The 15,008-nt window shown below is 43.7% G+C and overlaps 1 protein-coding gene across 12 annotated transcripts in view; it reads left to right on the top strand.

The window, feature by feature from the left end:
* TENM3 (teneurin transmembrane protein 3) overlaps positions 1-15,008 on the top strand; it is a 2,266,571-nt gene that overhangs the window by 1,107,004 nt on the left and 1,144,559 nt on the right. The gene's annotated exons all lie outside the window — the stretch shown is intronic.

The following is a 15,008-nucleotide window of genomic DNA, read 5'->3' as shown; positions in this document are numbered from 1 at the left end:
CAGGGACGCCTGCAGAAGGTCCACCGGAGCCGCCTGCCGCCCTCCTGGCAACCGGCAGAGCGCTCCCCATCGCATGCTGCCCCAAGCATGTGGTTGGCATGCTGGGGCCTGGAGCCGGCCCTGGATGGAAGGACCTAGGGAGAACTTGAAGTCAAAGATGATGCTCAGACACACAGCTGAACATGATATGTTAAGGAAAAGTCAACACGGATTTTGTAATGAGAAATCATGCTTCACCAGTCTTAGAATTATCTCAAGGTGTCAGCAGTCATGTGAACAAGGGTGATCCAGTCAATATAGTGCACTTGGACTTTCAGAAAGCCTTTAGCAAGGTCCCTCACCAAAGGCTTTTGAACAAACTAAGCAGTCATGGGATAAAAGGGAAGATTCTCTCATGGATCAGTAACTGGTTAAAAGATTGGAACTGAAGCAGGAATAAATGGTCATTTTTCACAATGGAGTGAGGTAAATACTGCATCCCCCAAAAATCTGTACTAGGACCAGTACTGTTCAACCTATTCAGAAATGATCTGGAAAAGGGGATAAACTGTGAAGTGGCAAAATTTGCAGACAAAACAAAAATTACTCAAAATAGTTAACTCCAAAGATCACTGTGAAGAGTTACAAAGGGAGGACAAGATTTCATGTGTCAAAGGTAGGGTGGTCAACTGTCTAATCACACAAACCCAAACACCCTGGCCCCGCCTCTCCCTGCTCCTCCAAGGCCCCGCCCCATTTACTCCATCTCGCCCCTGTTGCTTGCTCTCCACCACCCTCCCTCACTTTCACAAATCTGGGGCAGCAGGTTGGGTTGCAGGAGGGGGTACAGATTCTGGGCTGGGGCCGAGGGATTCGGAGTAGGGGAGTGGGCTCTGGGCTGAGTCTGGGGCAGGGATTGTGGTGCAGAAGGGGTGAGGGATGCAGGCTCTGGGAAGGATCTTGTCTGTGGGAGGGGGCTCAGAGCTGGGCAGGAGGTTGCGGTGCAGGAGGGAAGAGGATTGTGGACTCCAGCCGAGTGGCACTTACCTCAGGCAGCTCCCTGTTGGTAGTGCAGCAGGGCTAAGGCAGGCTCCCTGCCTACCCTGGCCCCACACCGCTCCTGGAAGGAGTCAGCATGTCCTCTGCCCTGCCCCCTACCAGGGGCCGCAGGGTCTCTGCACACTGCCCCTGCCTGCAGGCATCGTCCCTGCAGCTCCCATTGTCCTTAGTTCGCAGCCAGTGGGAGCTACAGAGTCAGTGCTCGAGGCAGGGGCAGCACATGGAGACCCCCTGCCTCCCCTATGGGCCACAGGGATGGGCTGACCACTTCAGGGAGTGGCATGGAGGCAGGGAGCCTGCCTTAGCCCTGCTGCGCCGTCAGATTTTTAGTGGCCTAAAATCTCCCGGATTGGTTTCCATAGCCTCTGGAAGATAGAACCTAATTCTGGGAAACTCCCAGCAAAACCGTGAAGGATGGCAACCCCACTCAAAGGCAGATGACAGTTCAAAGAAGATGAGTATGGAATACTGGTTCTGAGATTTGGCTAGGAAGATTTCAATAGCGACTTTGGCAAGAGTGGTTTTAGTGGCGTGCAAGTGATGGAAGCCAGATTGGAAAAGGTCTAGGAAGAAATTTGAGGAGAGGAGCATGAGACAGCGATTGTAAACAATGCAGGCGGTGAGCTTAGAGATGAAAGGAGCGGTAGTTGGGGAGGCAAGCAGGGGTAAAAGTGTGTGTGTGAGGGGGAGTTAAGATGGGAAAAACTAGACCATGTTTGTATTCTGAACAGAAAAAGGCCGGAAAAAGTCAGAGTTAAGTGAAAGAGCAAGGGAGGGAAAGAGAGAGTACGAAGGAGATCAGGTGCTGAGAGGAGATAGGATGGGATCACTGAGAGAAGTGGAAGAGTTACAAGAGGAAAACAAATGAGAAGTCTGCATCCGTGATGGGAGAAGGAAGTAAGAATTATAGAGTGTGGGAATGGGAAGATGTCTTATAATGTTATATAAATTTTCTCTTGGAAAAAATTGAGGAGATTTTGTGCAGATATGGAAGTAGAAGTAGGAAGAGGGGAGGGTTTGAGGAATGAGGCAGCTGGGATTGCAGGCAAGGGATTCAATTATGTTGGAGCAGTAGAGTTCCTTACCTCGGAAGATGGCAGAAGAGAAAGAGAAGAGAATGAATTTGTAATCGAGGAAATCAGCCTCGTCCCAGGATTTCCACTAGTTGCTAGCAGGAGTGGAAGAGGCAGATGATGTGGGTGAGCCTGGGCTGGGAATTGACAGGGTAATTCTTGTGCAGAGAGAGAATGGCAAAAAAGCCAAAGGTGGAGGAGAGTGGAGTATTGCGAGAATCAACAACCATATTGATGAAAGAAAGGGAAGAGAAGACAAGTAACAGAAGTCATGGAAAGGCTAAGTGACGGGGCATGGAGAGTTGGAGGCACTGATAGATGATTCTGAAAAAGACCAGGTGATGGTTGAAGAGGAGGAACTCAGTAACAAAGGGAGCAGAGGTAGAGCAATACTTGGTGAGAACCAAGTCAAGTGAAAGAGCCTTTTGAGAGGTGAGAAATTTCAACCTGGGTTTCAGGTTGAATGAAGAGAGGAGGCAGAGGAAACATACAGCTAAGGGTTTGGATGGATCATCAGCATAGAAACTGAAGTCCCCGAGGATGAGTATGGGAGATTATGAGAAGAGGAAGAGAGAGCCAGGAATCAAAATCAGAGAGGAAGGCTGATGGGGAAGAGTTGGGTTGGCGGTAGATAACAGCAGCATGGAGAGGGAGTAGAAAAAAGAGTCAGGTGCTGTTCAAAAGAGGATAGAGAGTGGGAAGGGAAATGAGGCAGGACTTGGAAGTGGTAAGAATGAGAGAGGAGAAACCCAGCATTCCCACCATGGTCTGATCCAGTGCAGGGAGTGTGAGAAAAAGAGGCCTCTAAGAGAGGCAGCTGCACAGGCAGTGTCAGTTGAAGGAATCCAGGTCTCTGAGAGAGCCAGGAGCTGGAGGTAGTGCAACATGAAGAGATGGCTGAGATCTTTTCAGTGGTGAAGTGGGAGTTCCATAAACAACAAGAGAAGGGAGGAGGGAAGGTGTGAAGTTAGGAATGGTGGCATCAGCAGGGCAGTGGTGATGGCAGGGATTGGTGTGGGAGATAGAGACAGCATTGGGGCAAATGTCACCAGATGTGAGGAGGAGGTGGGGGCAGAGGAAGGTAAGGACATGGGATCTGGATTTGTGCTGGTGGAGAGGGGAGAACATAACATAAGAACGGCCATACCAGGTCAGACCAAAGGTTCATTTAGCCCAGTATCCTGTCTACCAACAGTGGCCAATGCCAGGTGCCCCAGAGGGAGCGGACCTAACAGGCAATGATCAAGTGATCTCTCTCCTGCCATCAATCTCCATCCTCTGACAAACAGAGGCTAGACCATTCCTTACCCATCCTGGCTAATAGCCATTAATGGACTTAACCACCATGGATTTATTCAGTTCTCTTTTGAACGCTGTTATAGTCCTAGCCTTCACAACTTCCTCAGGTAAGGAGTTCCACAAGTTGACTGTGTGCTGCATGAAGAAGAACTTCTTTGTATTTGTTTTAAACCTGCTGCCTATTAATTTCATTTCGTGACCCCTAGTTCTTGTATTATGGGAATAAGTAAATAACTTTTCCTTATTCACTTTCTCCACATCACTCATGATTTTATATACCTCTATCATATCCCCCCTCAGTCTCCTCTTTTCCAAGCTGAAGAGTCCTAGTCTCTTTAATTTCTTCTCATGTGGGATCCGTTCCAAACCTCTAATCATTTTAGCTGCCCTTTTCTGAACCTTCTTTAACTTGCTGGCAAGAATACTGTGGGAGACTGTCATAAACAGATAGGGAAGGGTTAATGTCTCTTTCACCTGGAAAGGAGTAACCTGAAACACCAGACCAGAGGACCAATCAGGAAACAAGACTTTTTCAAATCTGGGTGGAGGGAAGTTTTGGGTGTGAGTTTTTTGTCCTTTGTCTTGTGTCTGACCCTCTCAGCTCTGAGAGTGATCTTTCTGTCTTCTGGCTTTCTAATCTTCTGTTTCCAAGTTGTAAGTACAAAAATAGTAAGACAATAAGGTTTATATTGTTTTCTTTTGTATTTACATGTGTGTAGTTGCTGGAATGTTTTGAATTGTATTCTTTTTGAATAAGGCTGTTTATTCATTTTCTTTTAAGCAATTGACCCTGTATTTGTCACCTTAATACAGAGAGACCATTTTTATGTCCTTTTCTTTCTTTTTTATATAAAGCCTTCTTTTTAAGACTTGTTGGAGTTTTTTCTTTAGTGGGGTCTCCAGGGAATTGAGTCTGCAGCTCACCAGGGAATTGGTGGGAGGAAGAAGTCAGGGGGGAAAATCTCTTTGTGTTAGATTTACTAACCTGACTTTGCATACCCTCTGGGTGAGGGGGGAAGTACTTGTGTTTCCAGGACTGGAAACAGGGAGGGTGGAGTCCCTCTGTTTAGATTCATGGAGCTTGCTTCTGTATATCTCTCCAGGAACCCAGGGAGGGAACACCCAGAGGGGGGAAGGGAAATGGTTTATTCCCCTTTGTTGTGAGACTCAAGGAGACCACAGTGCGCCAGGCACTGTATAGATTCCTGGCTGGTGGCAGCTTTACCAGGTCCAAGCTGGTAACTAAGCTTGGAGGTTTTCATGCTAACACCCATATTTTGGATGCTAAGGTCCAGATCTGGGAAAAATGTTATGACAGAGACGGTATCAAAAGCTTTGCTAAAGTCAAGGAATAACACGTTCACTGCTTTCCCCTCATTCACAGAGCCAGTTATCTCATCATAGAAGGCAATTAGATTGGTCAGGCATGACTTACCCTTGGTGAATACATGCCAACTGTTCCTGATCACTTTCCTCTCCTCTAAGTGCTTCAGAATTGATTCCTTGAGGACCTGCTCCATAATTATTCCAGGGACTGAGGTGAGGCTGACTAGCCTGTAGTTCCCCGGATCCTCCTCCTTCCCTTTTTTAAAGATGAGCACTACATTAGCTTTTTTCCAATCATCCGGGACCTCCCCCGATTGCCATGTGTTTGCAGAACCATTGGCCATTACTTTTGAAATCACATCTGCCAACTCCTTTAGCACCCTCAGATACAGCGCATCCAGACCCATGGACTTGTGCTCATCCAGCTTTTCTAAATAGTCCTGAACCACTTCTTTCTTCACAAAGGGCTGGTGATCTCCTCCTCATGCTGTGCTGCCCTGTGCAGTAGTCTGGGAGCTGACCTTGTTTGTGAAGACGGAGGCAAAAAAAGCATTGAGTACATTAGCTTTTTTCCACATCCTCTGTCACTAGGTTGCCTCCCTCATTCAGTAAGGGACCCACACTTTCCTTGACTTTCTTATTGTTGCTAACATACCTGAAGAAACCCTTCTTGTTACTCTTAACATCTCTTGCTAGCTGCAACTCCAAGTGTGATTTGGCCTTCCTGGTTTCGCTCCTGCATATCTGAGCAATATTTTTAAATTCCTCCCTGGTCATTTGTCCAATCTCCCACTTCTTGTAAACTTCTTTTTCTGTGTTTAAGATCAGCAAGGATTTCACTGTTAAGCCAAGCTGGTTGCCTGCCATAATTACTATTCTTTCTACACATCAGGATGGTTTGTTCCTGCAACCTCAATAAATATTCTTTAAAATACAGCCAGCTCTCCTGGACGCCTTTCCCCCTCATGTTATTCTCCCAGGGGATCCTACCCTTCAGTTCCCTGAGGGAGTAAAAGTCTGCTTTTCTGAAATCCAGGGTCCATATTCTGCTGCTCTCCTTTCTTCCTTTTGTCAGGATCCTGAACTCAACCATCTCATGGTCACTGCCTCCCAGGTTCCTATCCACTTTTGCATCCCCTACGAATTCTTCCCTGTTTGTGCGCAGCAGGTCAAGAAGAGCTCTGCCTGTAGTTGGTTCCTCTGGCACTTGCACCAGGAAATTATCCCCCTACACTTTCGCAAAACTTCCTGGATTGTCTGTGCACTGCTGCATTGCTCGCCCAGCAAATATTGGGGTGATTGAAGTCCCCCATGAGAAACAGGGTCAGTGAGCTAGTAATTTCTGTTAGTTGCTGGAAGAAAGTCTCATTCACCTCATCCCCCTGTAGCAGTCTGTAGCAGTCTCCCACCACAACATCACCCTTGTTGCTCACACTTCTAAACTTAATCCAGAGACACTCAGGTTTTTCTGCAGTTTCATACTGGAGCTCTGAGCAGTCCTACTGCTGTTACATACCGTGCAATTCCCCCACCTTTTCTGCTCTGCCTGTCCTTCCTGAACAGTTTATATCCATCCATGACAGTACTCCAGTCATGTGAGTTACCCCACCACGTCTCTGTTATTCCTTCACTGTGCCAGGACTTCCAGTTCTCCCTGCTTGTTTCCCAGGCTTCTTGCATTTGTGTATAGGCACTTAAGATAACTCAATGATCGTTCTGTTTTCTCAGTATGAGGCAGAAGTCCTCCCCTCTTGCGCTCTCCTGCTCATGCTTCCTCCCAGTATCTCATTTCCCCACTTACCTCAGGGCTTTGGTCTCCTTCCCCCGGTGAACTTAGTTTAAAGCCCTCCTCACTAGGTTAGCCAGCCTGCTTGCGAAGATGTTCTTCCCTCTGTTTGTTAGGTGGATCCCGTCTCTGCCTAGCAATCCTTCTTCTTGGAACACCATCCCATGGTCAAAGAATCCACAGCCTTTTCTCCGACACCACCTGTGTAGTCATTTGTTGACTTCCACAATTCGACGGTCTCTACCTGGGCCTTTTCCTTCCACGGGGAGGATGGACGAGAACACCACTTGTGCCTCAAACTCCTTTAACCTTTTTCCCAGAGCCATGTAGTCTGCAGTGATCCACTCAAGGTCATTCTTGGCAGTAGCATTGGTGCCCATGTGGAGAAGCAGGAAGGGGTAGTGATCTGAAGGCTTGATGAGTCTCAGCAGTCTCTCTGTCATATCGTGAATCCTAGCTCCTGGCAAGCAGCACACTTCTCGGTTTTCCTGGTTGGGATGGCAGATAAATGACTCAGTCCCCCTGAGGAGGGAGTCCCTGACCACCCACCTTCTTCTCTTAGGAGTGGTGGTCATGGAACACCCATCCATATCAGTGGAGTCTCCTCCTGCGTCCTTCCCTCAGATGTATCATCTAGTTCACCCTCCACATTAGTATCTGTGGAGAGAACATGAAAACAATTACTCACCTGTATCTGCATTGCTGGTACATGGACACTCCTCTTTCTTCTTCTGGAGGTCACATGCTGCCAAATTTCTTCATCGTCTTTCTGTCCCTGCTGCGCAGCCTGCTCCAATTCTTCAGAATGTTGTGCCTGTAGAAGCATATCCTGACATCTGTCCAGGAAATCTTAATTTTCTCATATTCAGTGCAGGGTTGATACTTGTTTCTCTAGACCTTGAACCTTCTCTTCCAATATGGAGACTAGCTTGCACTTTGTACAGACAAAGTCGCTTCTGTCCTGTGGAAGAAAGACAAACATGGCACATCCCGTGTAGGTCACAATAGCAGATCACTCAACATCCATATGACCTTCCTTCTAAGAGCTTCCTCAGCTTTTGCAGTAACTGCTCAGAGAAGCCTGCAAGATGACAGCCTTGGTGGGCTCTCCCCAGTCAAACTCCCTCTGTTAGCCTCTCCACCGGTTCACAGCTGACTGCCTTTTGATAACAGTCAAGCCCACTCAAGGCCCACCTGGAACAAAGCACTCCCAATTCACACTTTTCAAACAATCAAGCACATGGTCAAACTAACAAACTGTCCCCACAACAGACACTCAGATACTCACCAGCACAGCCCCCCAATGCAACACTTAGCATACCTCCTCTCAGAGAGATCCCAGTCAAACACCCTCTGTTAGCTTCTCTGCTGTTCGCCGCTCAAAGATGGCACATAAATTGAACAATAAATTAAACATTCAGCAGGAAAAGGAGTCCAGCACACTACTCTGCTAGGCTTGGCAAGAAACCACCACATGTTCTTATCTGAATAGCAGCCTATAATAGTGAGCTTTAGCTCACTCTGTCGCTTGGCAGAGCATCAGGGTAGCTTTCTTACTGTGTCTTCATTTATCTTGGAGTGGATAAAGTGTTCATTTGATGTTCTGTGTATGATAAAGCAGTATAGATGGATTACCATTACTGTCTTTATCTGGAAATTAACTTCCTCCCTGTGATGATGCAATTTAGGATGGGACAGCACTCTGCGGATTTTATTGAGAAAATGCTATCAATATTAATTGACTAAAAGTATAAAAGCTGAGAAATCCTAAAACTGTCCTTTTTCTCCGGGGAGATTGGGGAGACATCTATAGAATATTTTTGCCACTGTGGCATATTTGAGATTTGAGAAATATTAACAGTGAGGAGGACTTTAGGTCAGCATCACTCTGCATCATAGATGGCATTATCTGCTGATTTAGCTGAGCTGAAAACTGCTGAAAAATAATCCTTTTTGTACCCTTGTCAGTCTAGAGTAATAGAAAATCAGCTTTACCTGAGTCAGATAATCATTACAAAATGAATTTTGTTCTTGACTCACGGAAGTAATTGGGGGAAAAATATTTGATAGGTATGATGAATATTATTTTAAGTTAAAGCTTACTGGAATGTATAAAATACTAAGTGCTGCTGCTAATTGAGCAACTCTATGCATCTGTAAATTAGCTGCTTGCATTGAAAATAGATGATTAGTTAAAGTACTTTTTCCCCCAAGAAAACTTGCTGTTCTCTTTTTCGTTAGCATTCACAAGGGGCATTCAGTTAATCATAGTGAGGTCTCTCTTTTAGTACTGCAGTAGCTGATTACCCAGCAGGAGGTGCACTTCCAGCAGGGTAAGTCAGAATGGTGTTGGCTGTTCCCTGGGGAGGGACATCCTGTAAAAACACCAAGGTTGAGAACTGTCATATTCACAGCAGTAGGTGCATTTTCCTCAGAAATTAATGGAGCAAGCTAGGCAAAAACTGTTTTCAAACTACATCTTCCCTTGAGTAAGATGCAAATTCAAAGCTCTTTTGAAGCATTGGAATGAAAGTTGAAGATAAGTCGTCTTTAGTTTTTTGACATTGATAACATAGGCAACACTAGCACAAAGAATATTAAATTGAAATAGAAGTTAAGTGGGCAGATGTTGTTTGTGTTAGTTCAAAATGCAGGCATAATTCTTTCAGAGCCAGTTTAGCTAGATGCTTAAAATATATGATAACTGCAAAATATCTGTCATAATCTTCCTCCCTTCACTGTTTTATGGACTGATCAGCAATGCCAGTTTTCACTGGAAATGTGGGCTTGAAATGCTTGGTAATCAGAGGATTTAAGACCGGGATGGCAAACTTTTTGGCCCTCAGGCCACATCTGGGTATAGAAATTCTATGGAGGGACATGAATGCTCACGGAATTGGGGTTGGGGTGCGGGAGGATGTGAGGGCTCTGGCTGGGAGTGCAGGCTCCTGGGTGAGGCCAGATATGAGGAGTTCAGGGTGTGAGGCGGCTCTGGCGGTTGGGGTATGTGGGGGAGTGCGGGTTCTGGGGTGTGGGGATGAGGAGTTTGAGGTGTAGGACAGTGCTTAGGACCAAGGGGTTTGGAGGGCAGGAGGGGGGATAAGGGCATGGCAAGGGGTTGGGGTATGGGGGGTTGAGGGCTCCAGCTGGGAGTGCAGGCTCTGGCGGGGCTGGTGATAGGTTTGGAGTTCAGGAGGGTGCTTCAGGCTTGGATTGAGGGGTTTGGAGGGTGGGAGGGGGATCATGGCTGGGCCAGGGTGTTGGGATGCAGGGGAAAGCTCAGGGGTGTGGGTTCCATGAGGCACTTACCTCAAGCGGCATGGCCTCCCTCTGGCTAGAGTGCTGCAACAGAGCAATATTCCAGACCCTGCACCCCAGTGGGAACTTGAGGGATGGATTCAAATGACTGGCAGGCCACAGTTTGCCCACCCCTGACTTAAAAGAATATCTATACCTAAGGTCCAATCCCTGCAAAGAAACATTTGGGGCAAAGGAGTGCAGTTTTGAGATGCACCATGTGTCTATTTTCAGCTATATTCTGTTTGCTGTTCAGCCGCAAGACTCAGTCTTACAAAGCTATGCCTGTTCTATGAGATGGAACATTAATAGGTCATCATCTGTGCTTTAAAGAGATTTTCAAGCCAATTTGTGTTCCTCCACTTGAAGGAAAAATAAGAGGGCTCTGTGTTTGTAATGTACTAATTCTACAGGATTTCCATTAATAGTGAACTTTAGATCCTTTAGGGTTTCTACTAATGGTTTATTCAGGCCAAACAGACCCCCTGCTGACTCTCCATTCTTATTGTCTTCTGCTTTCAGTTATCACTCACTTTGCTCTGTTCAAACTCAGTCTTGCTTCTCAGCCCCTTCCATTCAATTCCTCTCTTTGCTATTCAGGTTCTTATACCATGTTGGTCTCCATGATGTCAGAACACTTTCTTGCAAAGAACCCCATAATGCATAAGTTCAACAGTCTGCCACTTCTTCAAATCCTTCCTCAAAACACATACGTCTAACATGCCCACAAACCCTAGCTTGCAACCTACCTTGAAAATATATGCAAAAAGATGTGTACGAATGCTGAGATGTTACTAAATAATATTTGTTGTTTTTTGTTACTTTCTGTCCTTGTTGCTATACAATAAATGTCAAGTCAGCAATACAACTAGTGACCTTGTAAACATTTCTACAAATCCATAATCTTTGTTAAAATATTGCAAAGAAAACTCATTACATTTTCTATTTTCATGTCACTGTAACACATTTTCCTCTGTTTTGCTTTAATTTTATACATACCTGTGTCAGATCTATCATATAGGCAAAGACATCTTTTCCTCCTCCACTCCCAATTGTGAGAAATAATATACCTTTTAAAAACACTTTATTTTTATTTATATTTGGTACACATTTCCATATCCATAAGAACTACAAAGTCTGATACTCAAAGAAAACAAGGACAGTATATCAGATGACAAATGTGAAAGGTGATGTCAGTTAGTTAGATGGTGAGGGCCCTCACCAGACACACTATAAAAACTACAGTTATATCGCATGAAGTCAAGTGACAAGGCCTTCATTGTCCTTTAATAGAAACCAATTGTTAGTGAATGTATCGGAGGGTAGATGGTAGCTTATGAATATGATTGTTCTTCCATATCTGTCTTAAATTCAGTAGGTTGCATGTTTATGCAGTTATATGAAAGAATTACATTCAAACCTTCTTCTATCTACTGCTAAAGTGGTCTTTTATGGATTTTCTTTCATAAATAAGTTTACCTAAGACTTTTCTAGCTGTTTTCTGGACATCTCACCAGACCAATTCATTGTACAATTCCAGCAACTCACTTAGGTACACCAGGGCTACCCAGAGGGGGAGGGCAAGTGGGACAATTTGCCCCAGGCCCCAGGCAAAAACATGAGTTTTTCAGGGCCCCTGGAGCAGGGTCCTTCACTTGCTCTGGGGGCCCTGGAAAACTCTAGCAGGGCTGGGGCCCCCTGAGCTTCTTCAGTTCCGGGTCTTTGGCGGCAATTTGGCGGCAGGGGGCCCCCGCCGCAGGTCTTTGGGGCACTTCGGCAGCAGGTCCCGGAGCAGAAGGACCCCCCACCACTGAATTACTGCTACAGTGGGGGTCCCCTGCTGCCAAAGACCCCAGGCCCCCTGAATCCTCTGGGCGGCCCTGAGGTACACATACCCTCAAACACTGTGTGAATTAACAGGTTATACGCAGAAACAAAGAGACTCAAGCATCTAATCAACCCACTCTAACAGGGAGATGGGTCCAAATCAAAACCCTAGATTCAAAAGCCCTTAAATTTTGGGGGCAGCAATGCTTTGAAACACAGATACAATCCAAATTTGGCAGTTCATGCCCATTTCCGTTAACACATTACAATTACTTCTGACTTTTAACGCCACAGTAAAATCAATATTAATATCTGCACATGCATTAAATATGCATGTTTACACTGATTCTTAAGGTAAAAATGGATCCAGCTCTTTACAGCAATAACTCCCTTAAATATAGTGCAGTTTTTAAATTTAGATATTTGAGGCTCTCTCTAGACAACAAGTTATTAAAACATCTGCCTTTCCATAAGCCATTCTGTTCTCTGCCATTCCACATGTCCTTTTCTACTTCACCAGGCAAAATTGCCCAATCTAAATTTCAGCTCAAGTGTTTGATGGCTTTCACGCTGAGCTCAAACTGTTAGTGCTTCCCTGAGAGAATAGAATTGAAACAGGATTTAATCTAAAATAGCAAAATAGAATAAAGGTTTTACATATAAATAAGTAATGCCCTGTATATTTTTATGCACATTTTTCATTTCTGGATTTTGTATGCAGTGAAGTTAAATGCTAAAATGCACGGATAACCCAATACTTACAGAAAAGAACATGCTAATGCATTTGTTGCCTGCATGCCCAATTAATGCCTTTCGTAAAGTATATTTTCATCCAAATTTACAGTAATTGCTACTTCCTTGTAAAATATAGTGTTGCCAGTGTTACCCTGCTCTCAGATTGTCCTTTTAAAATAGTGGTAACTAACTTGTTCAAAAACCATCATGAGCATTTTCCACAATACTATCAGATAATATTTTTTATCAGCCTATTAGCCACAGAACTTCAAGTTTGGAGTGAGATGCTTTTTGTGTGGTGCACAGTGTTCACTAGACTATTCTACAAAAATTCAAAATAATCAGTTATCTGTGAGCAACACAAAGTAGAAGATTCAGTACAATGGCACTCACAACAAAACTTTAGTCTTCTGCAGTTAATAATTATGAAACTGACTCTTCTGATTAAAATCTTGCAGTTGATAAATGAAACATAGCAGTGGCATGCTGTTTGCTACTTACAATCCTGTTTTTTCCCCATCCATACTAATAGCCATCATTCTCAGCTTCTTAGATACATTTTTGTTATAAACTCCTTTATTGCAGTTGCTAAAGTTTAACAAAGTTAAGCAATTGCTTTGGAATCCTAAACACAATTGGTGTTTTCTGAATGGTTCTCCTAAGAGATCTCACTGTCAGGAAGTTCTTCAGCTTAATTTTTCCCTTGCTTAATTTCATGGTACTGCTTCAGTACCTTTGTATTATTATGGACAACTGCTTTCCCTCCTTGCTACTTCAGATATTTGTAAGTTGTCATAATTTTGTACCTAGATAACATGGTGATAGGGGCATATTAGTAACATATAGATAGATAATCTCTCTCCATGGCAGCCTTTTTGCCAAGTTTTATGCATTTAACTTTTTAAGGATATGATTTTTCAAGTGCATAACTTGAAGAGAGTGAATATTCTATCTTTATTCTGTGACTGGGTTGTTGCGCTTATGCAGGCCCAAATTGCCTGTCCTTACTGGTTGCCATATTGTGTTAGAAATCTATGTTTCATTTGCTCTCTGCTATCACTGTTAAGCAGAAATGGGCTGAAACCAGAATCTCAAATTACCACTCTTCTACCTCAGTTAACTGGGTTGAAATATAAATCTGAATACTTGAATACAATTCTATCCCAGTGATATTAGTTCTGGAATCCTGGAGGACATATTTTTCATATTATTTTCAGTCTAGCTCAGGACACAAGAACAAACTGATAACATTTTCTCCATACATCTTGCAAATAGTCTCACAAGAGTCTGAGACCTGTTGAGAGCTGATTGAGAGTTCAGTATCATTAAACTCTTGACTTATTTAAGGTTAAAATCCAATATCTACCTAAATTTAATCAGAATCTGTATCCAAACATCACCTCTTTGGCCCATCCCCACTTCTAAATTCCTTAAGCATTACTGCTCCCTAGTTCCATTAGGAGACCAATTGATCTAAAGCCCTGAAAGTCAATGGGAGTCTTTCCCCTGACTTCAGTGTGCTTTGAATCAGGCCTTTGGGACACTAATCCACTACATCATGGCCTTCAAAATGCATTCACCATAAAACTGGATGATTACAAATTTCACAGGACTCCACTGAAATAAATTAGCAAAATTTCTATCATTGAACAACAACCAAACGCAAACTTGTTTTGTGTGCTAATGACTATAGATTGAATCTCATAAATTCTTACTAATTGTGTACAAAACAGGTCTAACAGTCTCTAACAAGGTGAAGAAACCTCAATACACCATGGAAACTCCTCAAGTCCAAACTCTAAGCACAACTCCAGAGTTCAAAGTAGGATCTTGCCCTTATCACTACAGTAGGTCAGGCTGGTGGACTGGATACACTGTTGCAAAGAAGAGGGTTTTAATCTGGTATTCTAAGCTTAGTCCAAATGTTCTGGGATGACAGGAGCTGGGAGTGCTGCTGTCATTGTGCTCTGCCCCTTGAAAAAAGCACGTCATGTCTCTTAAGAGCTTCATTTCGCTTTTCAGTGATCAGCACTGTGCATGACAAACAAATGATTTCCTACAGAATTTGTCCAGTCAGTGCAAACACAGAGAGCTGCTTTCAGTCGTTAGCTAGCATGCCCAGTTGATGAAGTTTCATTGGAGAATTATGTTTCTTGATGGTGCAGAGTTTCTGCAACACTTTTCTTTGGTTTTAGATATAATTTTAACATTCACACGAATGAGGAGCTTTTGACACTGTGGTATTGCCTGTGTGTCTGTTGTCAGAAACACAGCATGTGCCCTGCAAACTGTATTGGCACAATTTAATTTTGTGAGGCATGAAAAAATTGAAGATCCATATAGTAAGCTACAAAAAGAAATAAATTAACTGTTGTAGAAAGATCATATGTGCTAGAAATAAGAATAAAAGATGTTTATTTTCTCCAGGCTCTGTAGCTATTTTTGAAAGTTTAATATTTAGCTCTTTTTACTTTTGATTTTTTTTCCACATCTGACAGGCATAAAATTGATGTAATTACCATTCATCTTCTTAACACACACATCCTTTCTGAGTCTTCATCACAATATTAAATATATTCTTTTTCATTTTAATTTTGGCTTTTGTTATTCTGCCATCTTAATTTATA

The sequence above is a fragment of the Gopherus evgoodei genome, chromosome 5 (genome assembly GCF_007399415.2).
Source record: "Gopherus evgoodei ecotype Sinaloan lineage chromosome 5, rGopEvg1_v1.p, whole genome shotgun sequence".
In the NCBI taxonomy this organism is placed as follows: Eukaryota; Metazoa; Chordata; order Testudines; family Testudinidae; genus Gopherus; species Gopherus evgoodei.
The sequence above is the reverse complement of the archived record's forward strand: the minus strand, read 5'-3'. Positions and strand labels throughout refer to the sequence as shown.